Source organism: Bombina bombina, chromosome 1 (genome assembly GCF_027579735.1).
Source record: "Bombina bombina isolate aBomBom1 chromosome 1, aBomBom1.pri, whole genome shotgun sequence".
NCBI lineage: Eukaryota > Metazoa > Chordata > Amphibia > Anura > Bombinatoridae > Bombina > Bombina bombina.
In genome coordinates this window covers 1,290,893,263-1,290,907,912 of record NC_069499.1, presented here as the reverse complement: position 1 = coordinate 1,290,907,912, position 14,650 = coordinate 1,290,893,263, and the positions used below count along the sequence as shown (strand labels likewise).

The 14,650-nt window shown below is 43.1% G+C and overlaps 1 protein-coding gene across 1 annotated transcript in view; it reads right to left on the bottom strand.

The window, feature by feature from the left end:
- Positions 1-14,650, bottom strand: part of CEP89 (centrosomal protein 89) — an 805,336-nt gene that overhangs the window by 458,087 nt on the left and 332,599 nt on the right. The gene's annotated exons all lie outside the window — the stretch shown is intronic.

Genomic DNA, 14,650 nt, shown 5'->3' with positions numbered 1-14,650 from the left:
GCATATGAACTCGCTTTGTGTTTATATATCCTCTTGGTATATGGTAGGCTTCCAGATTAACCATATGGATCAGTGTCTTTCCTGCTTCTCAGATATGGAATCCTTTTTTCCAGAGTATGGTAAAGTTTCCAAGGATTTTTCTCCCAAAGTTAGAAATCTCTTTTATACAGTTTTCGCATGAATGCCTGAGACCCAAGAGTGGCCTCATCAGCTGGAAGAGGGCAATTTAAGTATATAGAAACCTGTATGTAGCTGCATGTGTGCGTTACTGATGAGGCCACTCTTGGGTCTCAGGCATTCATGCGAAAACTGTATAAAAGAGATTTCTAACTTTGGGAGAAAAATCCTTGGGAGCTCTACCATACTCTGGAAAAAACAAAATGTATGCTTAACTGATAAATTTATTTCTCTTGTGGTGCATCCAGTCCACGGGTTCATCCATTACTTGTGGGATATTCTCCTTCCCAACAGGAAGCTGCAAGAGGACACCCACAGCAGAGCTGTCAATATAGCTCCTCCCCTAACTGCCACCCCCAGTCATTCGACCGAAGACAAGCAAGAAAAAAAGGAGAAACTATAGGGTGCATTGGTGACTGTAGTTTAAAAATAAAAAAAAACACCTGCCTTAAAATGACAGGGCGGGCCGTGGACTGGATACACCACAAGAGAAATAAATTTATCAGGTAAGCATAAATTTTGTTTTCTCTTGTAAAGGTGTATCCAGTCCACGGGTTCATCCATTACTTGTGGGATACCAATACCAAAGCTTTAGGACACGGATGAAAGGAGGGACAAGGCAGGAACTTAAACGGAAGGCACCACTGCCTGTAAGACCTTTCTCCCAAAAATAGCCTCAGAAGAAGCAAAAGTATCAAATTTATAGAATTTAGAAAAGGTATGAAGCGAAGACCAAGTCGCCGCCTTACAAATCTGTTCAACAGAAGCCTCATGTTTAAAAGCCCATGTGGAAGCTACTGCTCTAGTAGAATGAGCTGTAATTCTTTCAGGAGGCTGCTGGCCAGCAGTCTCATAAGCTAAGCGTATTATACTTCTTAGCCAAAAAGAAAGAGAAGTTGCCGAAGACTTTTGGCCTCTCCTCTGTCCAGAGTAGACAACAAACAAAGCAGATGTTTGACGAAAATCCTTCGTAGCTTGTAAATAAAACTTTAAAGCACGAACCACATCAAGACTGTGTAATAGACGTTCCTTCTTTGAAGAAGGATTAGGACATAGTGAAGGAACAACAATCTCCTGATTGATATTCTTATTAGATACCAGGAAGAAACCCAGGTTTGGTACGTAACACTAACTCATCTGCATGGAAAATCAGATAAGGGGAATCACATTGTAAAGCAGATAACTCCGAAACTCTTCGAGCCGAGGAGATAGCTACTAAAAACAGAACTTTCCAAGATAAAAGCTTAATATCTATGGAATGCAAAGGTTCAAACGGAACCCCTTGAAGAACTTTAAGAACTAAATTTAAACTCCATGGCGGAGCAACAGGTTTAAACACAGGCTTGATTCTAACTAAAGCCTGACAAAACGCCTGAACGTCTGGAACCTCAGCCAGACGTTTGTGCAAAAGAATAGACAGAGCAGAAATCTGTCCCTTTAAGGAACTAGCTGACAAACCCTTCTCCAATACTTCTTGGAGAAAAGATAATATCCTAGGAATCCTGACCTTACTCCATGAGTAACCCTTGGATTCACACCAATGAAGATATTTACACCATATCTTATGATAGATTTTCCTGGTGACAGGCTTCCGAGCCTGAATTAAGGTATCAATGACAGATTCGGAAAAACCACGCTTTGATAGAATCAAGCATTCAATCTCCAAGCAGTCAGACGAAGAGAAATTAGATTTGGATGTTTGAAGGGACCTTGAAGTAGAAGGTCCTGCCTTAGTGGCAGAGTCCATGGTGGAAAGGATGACATGTCCACCAGATCTGCATACCAAGTCCTGCGTGGCCACGCAGGGGCTATCAAGATCACCAAAGCTCTCTCCTGCTTGATCTTGGCAATCAGACGAGGGAGCAGAGGAAACGGTGGAAACACATAAGCCAGGCTGAAGGACCAGGACGCTGCTAAAGCATCTATCAGCGCTGCCTTGGGAACCCTGGACCTGGACCCGTAACAAGGAAGCTTGGCGTTCTGACGAGACGCCATGAGATCCAGTTCTGGTTTGCCCCAAAGTTGGATCAACTGGGCAAATACCTCCGGATGGAGCTCCCACTCCCCCGGATGAAAAGTCTGCCGACTTAGAAAATCCGCCTCCCAGTTCTCTACTCCTGGGATATGGATACCTGAGAGATGGCAAGAGTGAACCTCTGCCCATAGAATTATCTTTGAAACCTCCAACATTGCCAGGGGGCTCCTTGTTCCCCCCTGATGGTTGATATAGGCTACAGTCGTGATGTTGTCTGACTGAAATCTGATGAACCTGACCGCAGATAGCTGAGGCCAAGCCTGAAGAGCATTGAATATCGCTCTTAGTTCCAGAATGTTTATCGGAAGGAGGGCCTCCTCCTGAGTCCACAAACCCTGAGCCTTCAGGGAGTTCCAGATTGCACCCCAGCCCAGAAGGCTGGCATCTGTCGCTACTATAGTCCATTCTGGCCTGCGGAAACTCATTCCCTTGGACAGATGGACCCAAGATAGCCACCAGAGAAGTCTCTTGATCCAGATTTAGTAGAGGGGACAAATCTGTGTAATCCCCATTCCACTGACTGAGCATGCAAAGTTGCAGTGGTCTGAGATGTAGGCGGGCAAACGGAACTATGTCCATTGCCGCTACCATTAATCCGATTACCTCCATACACTGAGCCACTGACGGACGAGAAATGGAATAAAGAGCACGGTAGGAAGTTAGAAGTTTTGACAACCTGACCTCTGTCAGATAAATCTTCATTTCTACTGAATCTATCAGAGTTCCTAGGAAGGAAACTCTTGTGAGAGGTGAGAGAGACCTCTTTCCTTCGTTCACCTTCCACCCGTGAGACCTTAGGAATGCCAGAACAATGTCCGTCTGGGACCTGGCGATTTGAAAAGTTGACGCCTGTATCAGGATGTCGTCTAGGTAAGGGGCTACTGCTATACCCCGCAGTCTTAGAACCGCCAGAAGGGACCCTAGAACCTTCGTAAAGATTCTTGGTGCCGTGGCTAACCCAAAGGGAAGAGCCACAAACTGGTAATGCCTGTCTAGGAAGGCGAACCTGAGAAACTGATGATGATCCCTGTGTATCGGAATATGTAGATAAGCATCCTTTAAATCCACGGTAGTCATATATTGACCCTTCTGGATCATAGGTAGGATGGTTCGAATAGTCTCCATCTTGAAGGATGGGACCCTGAGAAATTTGTTTAGGATCTTGAGATCCAAGATTGGTCGGAAAGTTCCCTCTTTCTTGGGAACTATAAACAGATTTGAATAGAAGCCCTGCCCCTGTTCCTCCTTTGGAACTGGGTGGATCACTCCCATAACTAGTAGGTCTTGAACGCAATGTAAGAATGCCTCTCTCTTTATCTGGTTTGCAGATAATTGTGAGAGATTAAATCTCCCCTTTGGAGATGAAGCTTTGAAATCCAGACGATATCCCTGGGAAACAATCTCCAGAGCCCCCTACTAGATCCGTTGTCGGATAGGGGGCCGCTCCTTCATGCTGTCTTGGAGGCAGCAGCAGGCTTTCTGGCCTGCTTGCCCTTGTTCCAGGACTGGGTAGGTTTCCAGGCCTGCTTAGATTGAGCAAAAGTTCCCTCTTGTTTTGAAGTAGAGGGAGCTGATCCTGCACCTGCCTTGAAATTTCGAAAGGCACGAAAATTAGACAGTTTGGCCCTTGATTTGGCCCTGTCCTGAGGAAGGGTATGACCCTTACCTCCAGTAATGTCAGCAATAATTTCTTTCAAACCAGGCCCGAATAAGGTCTGCCCCTTGAAAGGAATGTTGAGTAATTTAGACTTTGAAGTCACATCAGCTGACCAGGATTTAAGCCATAGAGCTCTGCGCGCCTGGATGGCAAATCCGGAATTCTTAGCCGTTAGTTTAGTCAAATGAACAATGGCATCAGAAACAAATGAGTTAGCTAGCTTAATTGTTCTACGCTTGTGAATAATTTCAGTCAATGGAGCTGTATGGATGGCCTCTTCCAGGGCCTCAAACCAGAACGCCGCCGCAGCAGTGACAGGCGCAATGCATGCAAGGGGCTGTAAAATAAAACCTTGTTGAATAAACATTTTCTTAAGGTAACCCTCTAATTTTTTATCCATTGGATCTGAAAAAGCACAACTGACCTCAACCGGGATAGTGGTACGCTTTGCTAAAGTAGAAACTGCTCCCTCCACCTTAGGGACTGTCTGCCATAAGTCCCATGTAGTGGCATCTATGGGAAACATTTTTCTAAATATAGGAGGTGGAGAAAAGGGCACACCGGGTATATCCCACTCCTTACTAATGATTTCTGTAAGTCTTTTAGGTATTGGAAAAACATCAGTATTCACCGGCACTGCATAGTATTTATCCAGCCTACACAATTCCTCTGGCACTGCAATTGTGTCACAGTCATTCAGAGCAGCTAATACCTCCCCAAGCAATACACGGAGGTTCTCAAGCTTAAATTTAAAAGTATAAATCTCTGAATCAGGTCTCCCCGATTCAGAGACGTCACCCACAGACTGAAGCTCTCCGTCCTCAGGTTCTGCATATTGTGACGCAGTATCAGACATGGCTCTTACAGCATCTACGCGCTCTGTATCTCGTCTAACCCCAGAGCTATCGCGCTTGCCTCTCAATTCAGGCAATCTGGCTAATACCTGTGACAGGGTATTATTCATGATTGCAGCCATGTCCTGCAAAGTAATCGCTATGGGCATCCCTGATGTGCTTGGCGCCATATTAGCGTGCGTCCCTCGAGCGGGAGGCGAAGGGTCCGACACGTGGGGAGAGTTAGTCAGCATAACTTCCCCCTCGACAGACCCCTCTGGTGACAATTCTTTTATAGATAAAGACTGATTTTTACTGTTTAAGATGAAATCAATACATTTAGTACACATTCTCCTATGGGGCTCCACCATGGCTTTTAAACATAATGAACAAGTAGTTTCCTCTGTGTCAGACATGTTTGTACAGACTAGCAATGAGACTAGCAAGCTTGGAAAACACTTTAAACCAAGTTAACAAGCAATATAAAAAACGTTACTGTGCCTTTAAGAGAAAAAAATTTTGGCAAAATTTGAAATAACAGTGAAAAAAGGCAGTTACACTAACGAAATTTTTTCAGTGTATGTAACAAGTTAGCAGAGCATTGCACCCACTTGCAAATGGATGATTAACCCCTTAATACCAAAAACGGAATAATAAATGACAAAAACGTTTTTAAACACAGTCACAACAACTGCCACAGATCTACTGTGGTTGTTACCCTCCTCAAACACGACTTTTGAAGCCTTTTGAGCCCTTCAGAGATGTCCTGTATCATGCAGAAGGAAGCTGAGTGTCTCTGTCTGTAATTTTAGCTGCGCAGAAAAGCGCTAAAATAGGCCCCTCCTACTCATATTACAACAGTGGAACGCTTCAGGAAACTGTTTCTAGGCAAAAATCAAGCCAGCCATGTGGAGAAAAAACTAGGCCCCAATAAGTTTTGTCACCAAACATATATAAAAACGATTAACATGCCAACAAACGTTTTATATTACACTTTTATAAGAGTATGTATCTCTGTTAATAAGCCTGATACCAGTCGCTATTAAATCACTGCATTTAGTATTAACTTACATTAATCCGGTATCAGCAGCATTTTTCTAGCAAATTCCATCCCTAGAAATATGTTTACTGCACATACCTTATTGCAGGAAAACCTGCACGCCATTCCCCCTCTGAAGTTACCTCACTCCTCAGAATATGTGAGAACGGCAATGGATCTTAGTTACTACTAAATCACAGGCAGATTCTTCTTCTAATGCTGCCTTTGATAAAACAGTACACTCCGGTACCATTTAAAAATAAGAAACTTTTGATTGAAGTTAAGAAACTAACTATAATACACCACACTCCTCTTACTACGTCCATCTTTGTTGAGAGTTGCAAGAGAATGACTGGATATGACAGTGAGGAGAGGAGCTATATAGCAGCTCTGCTGTGGGTGATCCTCTTGCAACTTCCTGTTGGGAAGGAGAATATCCCACAAGTAATGGATGATCCGTGGACTGGATACACTTAACAAGAGAAATAACAGAATTTATGCTTACCTGATAAATTACTTTCTCCAACGGTGTGTCCGGTCCACGGTGTAATCCATTACTTGTGGGATATTCTCCTCCCCCACAGGGAAAGGCAAGGAGAGCACACAGCAAGAGCTGTCCATATAGTCCCTCCCAGGCTCCGCCCCCCCAGTCATTCGACCGACGGTTAGGAGAAAAAAAGGAGAAACTATAGTGTGCCGTGGTGACTGTAGTGTATAGAGAAAGAAATTCTTCAAACCTGATTAAAAAACCAGGGCGGGCCGTGGACCGGACACACCGTTGGAGAAAGTAATTTATCAGGTAAGCATAAATTCTGTTTTCTCCAACATTGGTGTGTCCGGTCCACGGTGTCATCCATTACTTGTGGGAACCAATACTAAAGCTTTAGGACACGGATGAAGGGAGGGAGCAAATCAGGTTACCTAAACAGAAGGCACCACGGCTTGCAAAACCTTTCTCCCGAAAATAGCCTCCGAAGAAGCAAAAGTATCAAATTTGTAGAATTTGGACAAAGTGTGCAGAGAAGACCAGGTCGCTGCCTTACATATCTGATCAACAGAAGCCTCATTCTTGAAGGCCCATGTGGAAGCCACAGCCCTAGTAGAGTGAGCTGTGATTCGTTCAGGAGGCTGCCGTCCGGCAGTCTCGTAAGCCAATCGTATGATGCTTTTCAGCCAAAAGGAAAGAGAGGTAGCAGTACCTTTTTTGACCTCTCCTCTTGCCAGAATAAACTACAAACAAACAGAGAAGACGTTTGTCTGAAATCCTTTGTTGCTTCTAAATAGAACTTTAAAGCACGGACTACATCTAAATTGTGTAACAAGCGTTCCTTCTTTGAAACTGGATTCGGACACAAAGAAGGCACAACTATTTCCTGGTTAATATTCTTGTTGGAAACAACCTTTGGAAGGAAACCAGGTTTAGTACGCAAAACAACCTTATCTGAATGGAACACCAGATAGGGCGGATTACACTGCAGAGCAGATAATTCAGAAACTCTTCTAGCAGAAGAATAGCAACCAAAAACAGAACTTTCCAAGATAACAACTTGATATCTATGGAATGTAAGGGTTCAAACGGAACCCCTTGAAGAACTGAAAGAACCAAATTTAGACTCCAGGGAGGAGTCAAGGGTCTGTAAACAGGCTTGATCCTGACCAAAGCCTGAACAAAAGCTTGAACATCTGGCACAGCTGCCAGTCGTTTGTGTAACAAGACAGATAAAGCAGAAATCTGTCCTTTTAGAGAACTCGCTGATAATCCCTTATCCAAACCTTATGGAGAAAGGAAAGGATCCTAGGAATTTTAATCTTACTCCATGAGAATCCCTTGGACTCACACCAACAGATATATCTTTTCCATATTTTATGGTAATCTTTCTAGTCACAGGTTTTCTGGCTTGTACCAGAGTATCTATCACAGAATCCGAAAACCCACGCTTAGACAAAATCAAGCGTTCAATTTCCAAGCAGTCAGCTGGAGAGAAACTAGATTTGGATGTTCGAATGGACCTTGTACTAGAAGATCCTGTCTCAAAGGTAGCTTCCATGGTGGAGCCGATGACATATTCACCAGGTCTGCATACCAAGTCCTGCGTGGCCACGCAGGAGCTATCAAAATCACTGAGGCCTTCTCCTATTTGATCCTGGCTACCAGCCTGGGAATGAGAAGGAACGGTGGAAACGCATAAGCTAGGTTGAAAGTCCAAGGCGCCACTAATGCATCCACTAGAGTCGCCTTGGGATCCCTGGATCTGGACCTGTAGCAAGGAACCTTGAAGTTCTGATGAGACGCCATCAGATCCATGTCTGGAATGCCCCATAATTAGGTCAACTGGGCAAACACCTCCGGGTGGAGTTCCCACTCCCCCGGATGAAAGGTCTGACGCCTCCCAGTTTTCCACTCCTGGGATGTGGATCGCAGACAGGTGGTAGGAGTGATCCTCCGCCCATTTGATGATCTTGGTCACCTCTCTCATCGCCAGGGAACTCCTTGTTCCCCCCTGATGGTTGAAGTAAGCAACAGTCGTCATGTTGTCTGATTGGAATCTTATGAATCTGGCCTTTGCTAGTTGAGGCCAAGCCCGGAGAGCATTGAATATCGCTCTCAGTTCCAGGATGTTTATCGGGAGAAGAGACTCTTCCCGAGACCATAGACCCTGAGCTTTCAGGGAATCCCAGACCGCGCCCCAGCCTAATAGACTGGCGTCGGTCGTGACAATGACCCAGTCTGGTCTGCGGAAGCTCATTCCCTGGGACAGGTGATCCTGAGTCAGCCACCAACGGAGTGAGTCTCTTGTCTTCTGATCTACTTGAATCACTGGAGACAAGTCTGTATAGTCCCCATTCCACTGTTTGAGCATGCACAGTTGTAATGGTCTTAGATGAATTTCGCGCAAAAGGAACTATGTCCATTGCTGCAACCATCAACCCTACTACTTCCATGCACTGAGCTATGGAAGGCCGTAGAACAGAGTGAAGAACTTGACAAGCGTTTAGAAGCTTTGACTCTCTGACATCTGTCAGGAAAATCTTCATTTCTAAAGAATCTATTATTGTTCCCAAGAAAGGGACTCTTGTTGACGGAGACGGGGAACTTTTTTCTAAGTTCACCTACCACCCGTGAGATCTGAGAAAGGCTAGAACAATGTCTGTGTGAGCCTTTGTCTTTGAAAGAGACGACGCTTGAATTAGGATGTTGTCCAAGTAAGGTGCCACTGCAATGCCCCTGGGTCTTAGAACCGCTAGAAGGGACCCGAGCACCTTTGTGAAAATCCTTGGAGCAGTGGCTAGTCCGAATGGGAGAGCCACAATAGGTAATGTTTGTCCAGAAAGGCGAACCTTAGGAACTGATGATGATCTTTGTGGATAGGAATATGCAGATACGCATCCTTTAGATCCACTGTAGTCATAAATTGACCCTCCTGGATTGTAGGTAAAATCGTTCGAATAGTTTCCATTTTGAACGATGGCACTCTGAGAAATTTGTTTAGAATTTTTAAATCCAGAATTGGTCTGAAAGTTCCCTCTTTTTTTGGGAACTACAAACAGATTTGAGTAAAACCCCTGACCTTGTTCCACAGTTGGAACTGGGAGTATCACTCCCATCTTTAACAGGTCTTCTACACAATGTAAGAATGCCTGTCTCTTTACTTGGTTTGAAGATAAGTGAGACATGTGGAACCTTCCCCTTGGGGGTAGTTCCTTGAATTCTAGAAGATAACCCTGAGAGACTATTTCTAGTGCCCAGGGATCCTGAACATCTCTTGCCCAAGCCTGAGCAAAGAGAGTCTGCCCCCTACTAGATCCGGTTCTGGATCAGGGGCTACCTCTTCATGCTGTCTTGGTAGCAGCAGCAGGTTTCTTGGCCTGTTTACCCTTGTTCCAGCCTTGCATTGATTTCCAAGCTGGTTTAGTCTGGGAAGCGTTACCCTCTTGTCTAGAGGCTGCCGAGTTGGAAGCCGGTCCGTTCCTGAAATTGCGAAAGGAACGAAAATTGGACTTATTCTTAGCCTTGAAAGGTTTATCTTGTGGGAGGGCATGGCCCTTTCCCCCAGTGATGACTGAAATAATCTCTTTCAATTCCAAAAGGGGTATTACCTTTGAAAGGGGTATTAAGCAATTTTGTCTTGGAAGATACATCCGCCGACCAAGACTTTAGCCAGAGCGCTCTGCGCGCCACAATTGTAAACCCTGAATTTTTTGCCGCTAACCTCGCTAACTGCAAAGCGGCGTCTAAAATAAAGGAATTAGCTAACTTAAGTGCGTAAATTCTGTCCATGACTTCCTCATACGGAGTCTCCCTACTGAGCGACTTTTCCAGTTCCTCGAACCAGAACCACGCCTCTGTAGTGACAGGAATAATGCACAAAATAGGTTGAAGGAGGTAACCTTGCTGTACAAAAATCTTTTTAAGCAAACCCTCCAATTTTTTATCCATAGGATCTTTGAAAGCACAATTGTCCTCAATAGGAATGGTCGTGCGCTTGGCTAGAGTAGAAAACTCCCCCTCGACCTTAGGGACTGTTTGCCATGTGTCCTTCCTGGGGTCGACCATAGGGAACAATTTCTTAAATATAGGAGGAGGGACAAAAGGTATGCCTGGCTTCTCCCACTCCTTATTCACTATGTCCGCCACCCGTTTAGGTATCGGAAAAGCATCAGGGTGCACCGGGACCTCAAGGAACTGTCCATCTTGCACAATTTTTCTGGGTTGACCAGATTGTCACAATCATCCAGAGTAGATAGCACCTCCTTAAGTAATGCGCGGAGATGCTCTAATTTAAATTTAAATGTCACAACATCAGGTTCTGCCTGCTGAGAAATTCTTCCTGTATCAGAAATTTCCCCATCTGACAAACCCTCCCTCACTGCCACTTAAGATTGGTGTGAGGGTATGACAGAAAAATTATCATCAGCGCCCTCCTGCTCTACAGTGTTTAAAACAGAGCAATCGCGCTTTCTCTGAAATGCTGGCATTTTGGATAAAATATTAGCTATGGAGTTATCCATTACTGCCGTCAATTACTGCATAGTAACAAGCATTGGCGCGCTAGAAGTACTAGGGGTCGCCTGCGCGGGCATAACTGGTATAGACACAGAAGGAGATGATGTAGAACTATGTCTACTTCCTTCATCTGAGAAATCATCCTGGGCAACTTTACAATTTGTGACAGTTCTGTCCTTACTTTGTTTGGACGCAATGGCACAATTATCACACTATATTTGAAGGGGGAACCACATTGGCTACCATACATACAGAACATGATCTATCTGAAGGTACAGACATGTTAAACAGGCTTAAACTGGTTAATAAAGCACAAAAACCGTTTTAAAACAAAACCGTTACTGTCTCTTTAAATGTTAAACAGGGCACACTTTATTACTGAATATGTGAAAAACTATGAAGGAATTATCCCATCTTTACCAAATTTTCACCACAGTGTCTTAATACATTCAAAGTATTGCACCCCAATTTTCAAGCTGTTAACCCTTAAAATGTGGAAACCGGAGCCGTTTTTAATTTTAACCCCCTTACAGTCCCAGCCACAGCCTTTGCTGCAACTTCACCAATCCCAGGGGGGTATATGATACCAAATGAAGCCTTCTAGGAACGTTTTTAGTGGATTCCAGACCCTCACACATGAAGCTGCATGTACTGAACTCAAAATTAACTGCACAGTAATGGCGCGAAAATGAGGCTCTGCCTACTACAGAGAAAGGCCCTTCCTGACTGGGAAGGTGTCTTAACAAGTGCCTGGTGCTAAAAACGTTCCCCAATGTTATAAAAGTGTGAAATACAACTTCAAACTGCATATAATACTTAAATAAAGCAATCGATTTAGCCCCTAAAAGTGTCTACCAGTTTATAGCCCATAATAAGCCCTTTATTCTGTTTGAGACTAAGAAAATGGCTTACTGATCCCCATGAGGGAAAAATGACAGCCTTCCAGCATTACACAGTCTTGTTAGAAATATGGCTAGTCATACCTTGAGCAGAAAAGTCTGCAAACTGTTCCCCCCAACTGAAGTTATCTCATCTCAACAGTCCTATGTGGAAACAGCAAACGATTTTAGTAACTGCTGCTAAAATCATAATCCTCTCACAAACAGAAATCTTCATCTCTTTCTGTTTCAGAGTAAATAGTACATACCAGCACTATTTTAAAATAACAAACTCTTGATAGAAGAATAAAAAACTACAACTAAATACCACAAACTCCTTACCATCCCCGAGGAGATGCTACTTGTTCAGAGCGGCAAGGAGAATGACTGGGGGGGGGGGGGGGGGGGCGGAGCCTGGGAGGGACTATATGGACAGCTCTTGCTGTGTGCTCTCCTTGCCTTTCCCTGTGGGGGAGGAGAATATCCCACAAGTAATGGGATGACACCGTGGACCGGACACACCAATGTTGGAGAAATATATATATATACACACACACAAACCATATAAACATACACACACACACACCATAAACACACACACACACCATATATACACACACACACACACCATATATATATATACACACACACACACCATATACACAACATACACACACACCATATACACACACACACACAGCATATATATATCTATATATATATATATATATCTATATATATATATATATATCTATCTATATATATATATATATATATATATATACACACACACACACACCATATACACACACACACCATATATACACAACATACACACACACCCACCATATATACACAACATACACACACCATACACACACACACCATATACACAACATACACACACACACATACACCATATATATATATATATATATATATATATATACACACACACACACCATATACACAACATACACACACACCATTCACACACACACACCATATACACACACACACCACACACACACACCATACACAACAGAAACACACACACACACTTATTAAAGAACAAAAAAATCTGTCTAAGTATTTTGGTTGGCTCCTACACTCCTAGAATATATTTGTTAAGCCCTGACTTACCTTTTCTGCAATGTGCTGTTCCCTGTACCGCACTGGAGATCAGGAAGTAAGAGGAAATTGAAAAGAGAGGAACGTAGCAAATGTTTCCATTGAAATATATATAGGGCTATTAAGGATTTAGCGCTATTAAGTCCTATTCGTATTGGGGTTGTACTAATTTTACATCGGAGTGGTGGTGTAAAACTGCATTTTCTATATCTTGGCGCACTTATAATTGTATCCCCATTGACTTGAAGAAGCCCCCTCCCTGAAGAGGGCAGACAGAAAAAGGCTACGCACACCTAGAATCAAATATATGCAAACCCCTAACAAACACCCCCATTACTAGATTGATGTCCAATGGTATGGACAAAGGATGAATCCAATAGGCTATTAAATGTGGTGAAGGTCAATGAGGATCCAATTATAAGCGGGCCAAGATATAGAAATTGCCGTTCTGGTCATGGTATCTTGGTCCTTAATTGGATCCCCATTAAGATCACAAAGCAGTAAATAATGGGTGGGAAGAAATACAGAACTACAAAATATATGCTGCAAAAAAGTATATAAGATTTACAGGACAAACCAGATCTCAGTAACAGAGGTGAATCTACAAAAAGAGCTTGAAGTTCAGAAACTTGTCTTGCCAAAGTAACAACAAGAAGAAAAGTGGTTTACAAAGTAAGGTACCACAAATTAGCACACATGGTTGAAAAGGGACCGACATCAAATCAGACAAAACCAATAAATTTCACGGAGGAAAAAATAGCAACGGAGGTTTGACATTAAGAATAGCTTAAAATTTTTTCCAATTGAATCATTCATGGCCCATTTAACACCAATAATTGCAGAGATGGCTGAAACTTGAACTTTTAAGATTTGAAAACTCAGACCATTTTGGTATCCATGAAATAGAAATTCGAAAATATTGTCCAACTCTAAATCAAAAAAGAGTTTCTGATCTTTACACCATGCACCAAATATATTCCAATCTTTATGACAAAATTAAGAAATAAAACGCTTCCTGGACCAGAGCATAAAGTCTATAAGGCTCTCTAAAAAAGCCCTAACATCTGAAGGTGGCACCATTCAGCATCCATACACTGAAGGTAAGAAATTTAGGATGCGAATGAAAGACTGGCCCTCGACAAATGAGATTCGGAAGAACTGGAAGATTTCTTGGTGGATCCACAGCCAGTTTGAGTAGCAGTAAAAACCATGGCCTTCTGTGCCACTAAGGCTGAACTGTAATGACTCTTGCTTTGTCTCATGATTTTCTTAAGAAACCTGGAGATGCTGGAAACAGAAGGAAACACACGTAAGGTTAAAATCCCATTTTTGGGATAACGCATCTTTTTCCTGGAAATTTCTGGATGGATAGACTGAAAAACTGATTCAGCTAATGATTGCTTGGAGAAGACATAAGATCTATTTCTGGCTGGCCCATACTTAAAATGTAGTCTGTAAACACTGTTGTATTCAAAGTGATGGTAAATCCTAGCGCTTGTGAAACGCTAGTATTTACCATTGGAACAGATAAAAGGGACTTTCATTCATGAAGTATAAAATACTTCATGCTGAAAGCTCCTTTATTTGTTCCAAGCGATCGCCACACTGAGCTGCTAAGGCAGTCCACCGGCAGAATGCTATCTTTGCTATTTGGCTGAGAGGAGCAATTTCCACCTCTTAGCCAATAGCCGTGCGGAAAAGTCGAATCTTGAAGAAAACCTGCTTAAAAAATGTGTGTTACCACTAATCCAGGGAAAATTTTACGCTCTCTGAGAAAACAATTTTGTGGCTTAAGGGCATCAATTTTCTCCAATGCTTCAGGAAAAGACTCTGGGCTCAAGAGACCATAGGATTTGTCGCTGAAAGATTTCCCAGAAGGCTCATCCAGTCTCTTA